Source organism: Lygodium microphyllum, chromosome 13 (genome assembly GCF_053477565.2).
Source record: "Lygodium microphyllum isolate KBCC chromosome 13, Lygodium_microphyllum_v1.1.10, whole genome shotgun sequence".
Lineage (NCBI taxonomy): Eukaryota > Viridiplantae > Streptophyta > Polypodiopsida > Schizaeales > Lygodiaceae > Lygodium > Lygodium microphyllum.
In genome coordinates, this window is record NC_141147.1 from 103319279 (window position 1) to 103325611 (window position 6333).

Consider the following 6333-nt stretch of genomic DNA (forward strand, 5'->3'; position numbering starts at 1 on the left):
ATAATTCATAATGTGGGAATTATGTTCGCCTTCTCTTAGCACCTTAGGCCAATTATACATTAAGCTATGGATGAACATCTCGCAAAAAGGGAGATGCCCATTGAGTGACGTTTGTTACACGAGCGGTGATCGAGAGCAAGTCTCACTCATAACCCGATAACGAGACGTTAAGGAGTGCCGGTTGGGGTAATTGACTTTGTTGAATTCACAACACAACTTGAAAAATTCAAATATTTGATAATACACCACAAGCCACATATAAAAACAAGACAAAACACAATGCCTCTTGAAGCTCAAAACAACTAAAAACCCGAATGTGGGTAGAGCATCACACAACCACAACACAATGAAAATACTAACAATTCGAAAACAAATCAAGTGAGATATATTTTTGTACCTTAACAACCTTGAGTCGATGCTCGGCGCTTTGACACCCAAAAGCTCCAACTTCCAAATTGGCATGACTAGAGCTCACTCTAGTATGCGACTCTCCACTCTCCTCTCTCACATAATACAATTGTAATCAAGGGGGAGGGCCCTTAACTCTCCATTCTCATCTCCTTATATAGTTTTCTATCCACACTCACACACATTAGGCTTTTTGCTTTCAGCTTTTGGCTTTTGCTTTTCTATTGCTTTTTGCTATTTTCGTTTTTTCTATTGTATGCATGTTTGCAACTTGTTTGGACCATAACTTCATCATCTGAACTCCAAACATAGTTGTTTGGGTACTCAAAACGATCAGAACACATTTGGTCGACAAGTCTCCGCAAGCAGAATTACAAAAATCTATCAAAGTCAAACAAAAATATTGATTTTCGTAAATCACATAATTTTTTCTCCATCTTTTATCTTGGACGACTTATTCCCTTCCTTGGCCTATTGTTCTTGTGATTGCATACACATGTTCTCTTTTTTTTCAAGAAATACTCGTTGACGATGTAAAATGTACGATCTTTTCCTTTGATCCTTGAGTCTTCAAAATAAATATTATCTGGACATGAATCTGTTTTTTATGCAGTGTGCCCTAGCAAAAAATATGGTTTTTTAAATGAACTTCGTGCCCAATCATTCATGATTTGAAAAAACATGCAATGTTGGATCCATGATATGTAATCAATCAATCCATGCTACACACAAAATAATGTATGCATTGAAGAAATTGTGCCTAGTCTATCTACATGTGAGCGTGCGTCATGCAAGATGCAAACAAAATTCCTTTATATTTTAAAATTTCTTATCCTCACCTCTCAACTCTCATAAAAAAGATATGATATACTTCGCTCCACCCATCCAAAATCTCACAATCACTCTAGAAAATGATGGTCCGCAAGATATTGACCAAATATGAACAACCCATCTCACAATTGGTGGCGTCCTTCACGACCCTCTAAACTCACCCAACCTCCTTACACACTCAACCAGAGGTTCCTAACTTTGTGATAAGCATCCCAAATATTGTGCAAGAAATGTGCGTGCTCCATGACAGGTGCTCTCTCATGTGCACGTACATCTAAAATTTACTACATATAGCTGCAGCAAACCTCATGCCGTGCTAGTGCTCAACGATGGTGCAAAATGTGCATAATTCCAACCCATGGCATGGAAGTATTTGATAAGAACAGGAGATGATCCCCGAGTGTAGTGCATCAACAAAGTGTAATGTGAAGTGCTCGTAAATCCATTATCCCCGTGATGTGCAAAAGTCTCGACAAGAATACATACCTAGCTCCTCAATGTTCAGTAGCTAATAGCAAACTCCAACTTCAACCTGTCCAAATAAATACCAAGCTCGACCAAGGCTATCAAGTTTCATACTCAATAAATCAAATAAAATGACAGAAACAAATCCTAAACTAAATAAACACAAGAAATTCAACTACGAAACAACAAAACAAACTGTCACACAAACAACTAAGCTAGCATAAATCAAACCTAACTACAATTTGACTAGGGGTTTTCAGTTTTCACAAAAACACTTGACATATTTAGCCCTCCCCCTAGTCTGCAAACATTCATGTGCAGCAGTTGCTTTCATAAAACGATGCAACATTTATAAGCCAATTAAAAATTAAATCTAATGATCTATCCACAATCTTCTCAACAAACACAAATGGCACATTTTTCTCAAACAACTTCTTTACAGGTAGACAAAACTCATCTATGAAATTCTCATCAAAATCCTTGAGACAATCCTCTCCATCTAATACATCATCCTCCAAATTCTTCAGATCCCTCAAATCATAACCACACTCAGAAATTTTCAAATCCCACAAATCCCAGCCATAATCCAAAATCTTCATATCCCACCCATCCTCCCTAGGAAAAAACATGGTACTTTTAGAGTCTTTAAATAAAATTTTGACCCTTTCTTTGTTGCCAATTTCAAATTCATCCATTGATTCATCTACAACTTCTTCTAAAGATACTATGTAAGGATCTCCCAACTCAATATCCAAATCAAACATAACATCAAAAGGAGTCAACTTTGGACTCATAACACCACAAAAACCAACAACATCCACAAATAGGGTCACTTCAGGACACCGAGCCACATCACTCAACTCATCAACAATACAAGACTCCATCGAGTCTTTCACACACAAAGAGTGGTAAACACCTTCCATAGTATCCTTACAAGAAACCTCACAAGAAACTGAAGAAACTTTCACCTCTACATCATCACGAATAACATCTTCACCATACAACAATTTTGGGTCTAAAGCCTCAACCAAAGACTCCTTAACTACCAAATCCCCAACTACCTCCTCACAAACACCTTTCAACTCTATTTTCTTGATTTTAAACCGCTCTTCCCTCAAATTCTCTCTCACATCCTCATCAATGTCACTCTCGATATCCTCAAAACCCCAATCAGAATCATCACAAACAACATCAAAACCTTCAGGAGAACTCAAAGAAACTAAAAGACTATCATATGAAGTTTTTTCTTCGACATTGTTGCCTAAAACAACCAAACAATCATCTACACAACTATCAAGGAGTAAGAAATTAGGTCTACTCAAAATAACATCGTCAACACCACAAATAAAAGCCTCTCCAGGGCTACTCAAAACATCACCAACCAACTCACAAGACTCAACTGAGTCAACAACACTAACACCAAAATCACAACATGAGTCAGAACCTAAAACCTCCATACTCTCTTGATCAACAAACTCATTACCAAACTCACAACAAATCTCCACAAACTCATTAGGCAACAAATTCGAACCCTTAACTTCATCTTGAAAACTTACAGTTTCTAAGCCCTCCCCCTCATGGTCTTCTAACAAACTCAAAAATTCATCCTCTATTCTCTCTTTATCTTTCAAGCAATCAGATCCATCTATACTATCACCAAGGCAAACAAACTCACTCTCTAAATTGTCTTTACTCTCTTTAACACTGCCATGACTATCAGAATTTTCATCACACCTTCCCTCATAAAAAATATCAAAACTTTCTTGACTCTCATCCTCTCCCAAAGAACATGAAAACTCTCCATCCTTAAAACAATATGGTCTCTCATCTTCTTCTTTACAACTCAGATCCATCTCTATCTCATCTCTATAGTCCTTAAGCTCCAAAGTATCATCAGTTGATCCCTCTTCTTTAGTTAAATCACTAATCACTAAACTAGAAGTATCCGTGTGGTCAATGGGTATGAATTCAACTCCTAGACTTTTCACTCCAATCAGTCAAATAAGTATTTTTCTCCTTAACCACCCTAGGGAGTTTCTCTTCATAGACTTTAATTGATTTCTCATAAGTCAACTCATCTCTCCTAAATAGAGAATATAGTATACCTCTCTCAGGATAGGCATAACTAACTCTCTTCTCCTAAAAAACTTTTCTCTCAACTCGCCTTGAACTCAACATTTCCCTTGGTTCCTCAAAACCTAACTCTTTTTTTCTTTTGGTCTTCCTCTCTTGATATTGAGCTATCTTCACCGCTTCCTCAAAAGTCTTAGGGTTCTTTACCTCTAATTTCACTCTCCAATCTTCTAATTTCAACCCATTTACAAAATACATTATCTTCAACATAATTGGGACTATCTCACATTCTAACAATGTTAAACTCCATCGATTCCACAATCTTTCAAACTCCCTAGTAAATCCTCAACACACTGATCATCTTTCTGAACACAAGTTTCTATTTTTGCTCATATCTCACATTGACTTTATCTTCTTTTAAAACTAGATAGAAATGCATTTTTAATGGCTTCATAGTCCAAATTTTGTCTCCTAAATTTCAAGCTTCTCTCAAATTCAAGCAACCAATTTCGTGCTTCTCCCTGCAATTGATATCTAAAACTCTGGACTGTATCCTCAAGATTAGTCACTCTCTATCAAACAACACAACTCTATTTTTTCTAAAAATCTTTCGGGATCTTCAGTATGATTACCATGGAACTCAGGAAAATTATCAACCATTTTCAACAATCACAAGAAATCAAAATAAACTCACATTCAAAATAACAACAATGTCAATTTCGGCACTCCTCGGTTAACAACAATGTCAATTTCGGCACTTCTCAGTTAACAACAATGTCAATTTCGGCACTTCTCAGTGGGGGCACCAAAAAAGAGATGTTATGCGAGCGGTGATCGAGAGCAAGCCTCACTCACAACTCGATAACGAGACGTTAAGGAGTACCGGTTGGGATAATTGACTTTGTCGAATGCACAACACAACTTGAAAAATTTAAATATTCGATAATACACCACAAGCCACATATAAAAACAAGACAAAACACAATGTCTCTTGTAGCTCAAAACAACTAAAACCCCGAATGTGGGTAGAGTATCACACAACCACAACACAACGAAAATACTAACAATTCGAAAACAAAGTGAGATATATTTTCGTACCTTAACAACCTTGAGCCGATGCTCGGTGCTTTGACACCCAAAAGCTCCAACTTCCAAATTGGCATGACTAGAGCTCACTCTAGTATGCGACCCTCCACTCTCCTCTCTCACATAATATAATTGTAATCAAGGGGGAAGGCCCTTAACTCTCCATTCTCATCTCCTTATTTAGTTTTCTATCCACAGTCACACACATTAGGCTTTTTGCTTTCAGCTTTTGGCTTTTGCTTTTCTATTGCTTTTCACTATTTTCGTTTTTTCTGATGTATGCCTGTTTGCAACTTGTTTGGATCATAGCTTCGTCATTTGAACTCCAAATATAGTTGTTCGGGTACTCAAAACAATTGGAACACATCTGGTCGATAAGTCACCGCGGGTAGAATTACAAAAATCTATCAACATCAGCCAAAAATATTGATTTTCGTAAATCACATCATTTTTTCTCCATCTTTTATCTTGGACGACTTATTCCCTTCCTTGGCCTATTATTCTTGTGATTGTATACACTTTCAGCATACATGTTCTCTTTTTTTTCAAGAAATACTCGTTGATGATGTAAAACGTACGATCTTTTCCTTTGATCCTTAAGTCTTCAAAATAAATACTCCCTGGATATGAACATGTTTTTTATGCAGTATGCCCTAGCAGGAATATGGTTTTTTAAATGAACTTCGTGTCCAATCATTCATGATTTGAAAAAATATGCAATGTTGGATCCATGATATGCAATCAATCAATCCATGCTACACACAAAATAATGCATGCATTGAAGAAATTGTGCCTAGTCTATCTACATGTGATCGTGCATCATGCAAGAGGCAAACAAAATTTCTTAATATTTTAAAATTTCTTATCCTCATCTCTCAACTCTCATAAAAAAGATATGATATATTCCGCTCCACCCATCCAAAATCTCACAATTACTCTAGAAAATGATGGTCCTCAAGATATTGACCAGATATGAACAACCCATCTCACAATTGGTGGCGTCCTTCATGACCCTCTAAACTCACCCAACCTCCTTACATACTCAACCAGAGGTTCCTAACTTTGTGATGAGCATCCCAAATATTGTGCAAGAAATGTGCGTGCTCAATGACAGGTGCTCTCTCATGTGCACGTGCATCTAAAATTTACTGCATATAGCTGTAGCGGACCTCATACCGTACTAGTGCTTAACGATGGTACAAAATGTACATAATTCCAACCCATGGCATAGAAGTATTTGATAAGAACAGGAGACGACCCCCAAGTGTAGTGCAACAACAAGTGCAACGTGAAGTGCTCGTAAACTCATTATTCTCATAATGTGCAAAAGTCTCGACAAGAATACATATCTAGCTCCTCAATGTTCAATAGCTAATAGCAAACTCCAACTTCAACCTGCCCAAAAAAATACTAAGCTTAACCAAGGCTATCAAGTTTCATACTCAACAAATCAAATAAAATGACAGAAAC